The sequence below is a fragment of the Dermacentor andersoni genome, unplaced genomic scaffold (assembly GCF_023375885.2).
Source record: "Dermacentor andersoni unplaced genomic scaffold, qqDerAnde1_hic_scaffold ctg00000490.1, whole genome shotgun sequence".
Classification (NCBI taxonomy): Eukaryota; Metazoa; Arthropoda; class Arachnida; order Ixodida; family Ixodidae; genus Dermacentor; species Dermacentor andersoni.
In genome coordinates, this window is record NW_027315174.1 from 5,640 (window position 1) to 6,565 (window position 926).

At 56.8% G+C, this 926-nt stretch overlaps 1 non-coding gene across 1 annotated transcript; it reads right to left on the reverse strand.

Moving 5' to 3' along the window:
* Positions 1-227: 227 nt before the first annotated feature.
* Positions 228-380, reverse strand: LOC140214598 (5.8S ribosomal RNA). Its single transcript, XR_011891534.1, has one exon. It is a non-coding gene; the product is annotated as a 5.8S ribosomal RNA (ribosomal RNA).
* Positions 381-926: the final 546 nt, after the last annotated feature.

Sequence of the window (926 nt, forward strand, 5' to 3'; positions counted from 1 at the left end):
ATCCTGCGGCGGTCTTACTAGAGGCGCGCACTCGTCACGCTGCAGTAGTATTGCCTCGTTTCCGTCTTTTCGAAGAATTGGCACAACGGTTTGCCACCGTCTCCCTCTCGTGAGGCCGCTGGCGCGTGGCTTTAGCGCTCAACGTACTGTCCATGATGCCGACGCGGTCAAAACGAGTCGACGGACGCACGTTCCCTGTGCGCCGAAGTCTCTCTTGATATGTGATCCGACCCTCAGACAGACGAAGCCAAGGGAAGACCCAAGGCCGCAATGTGCGTTCAAAGAATCAGTGCTCAGTGTGTCCTGCAATTCACACCAAGTCTCGCAGCTGGCTGCGTTCTTCATCGACCCGAGAACCGAGTGATCCACCGCTTAGAGTCGTGAAAAATAGTTTGTTCAATTCAGTACAGTACAACCAGGGTTTTAGGCACGTGGCGTCTCCCTGTGTGTGGTTTCGAAGAGCGCCTTTCGGCGTGCGCTCCTCCAGTCTCGCTCTTTCGGCGGCCGCGTCTCAGCAGCTGAAAGCCTAATGGCACTCCACTCCTGCTACTCGCGCGTGTGTTTTGCGCCCACGCCTTCCTCGCTTGCCCTCGAGGCACCTTATGCCGTTTGCGCGCACTCGAAGCCGGTTTTACCTGCCAACCATCCACCGGACCCGTGTGTCTCGTGTGCACGTTCACATCGCTCCACTAAAAATTGCAAAGAGCGACAGAGCCATGATTAGGGCTAAGCCGCTGTGGAGTCTTTAACGGCTACACGGCCACGGGCAGGGCTTCACCCCCATCGACGTGCTTCGCTTCAGTCAGCAGTAGGTTCATAGAAGGGCCTCAAACACACACACACTTTCGCATCGGCAGATCGCCGCAGCATAACCGCTGTTGATCCAACAGCCTACTTGAGACGAAAGACAAGAGCCCGGCGCGCGT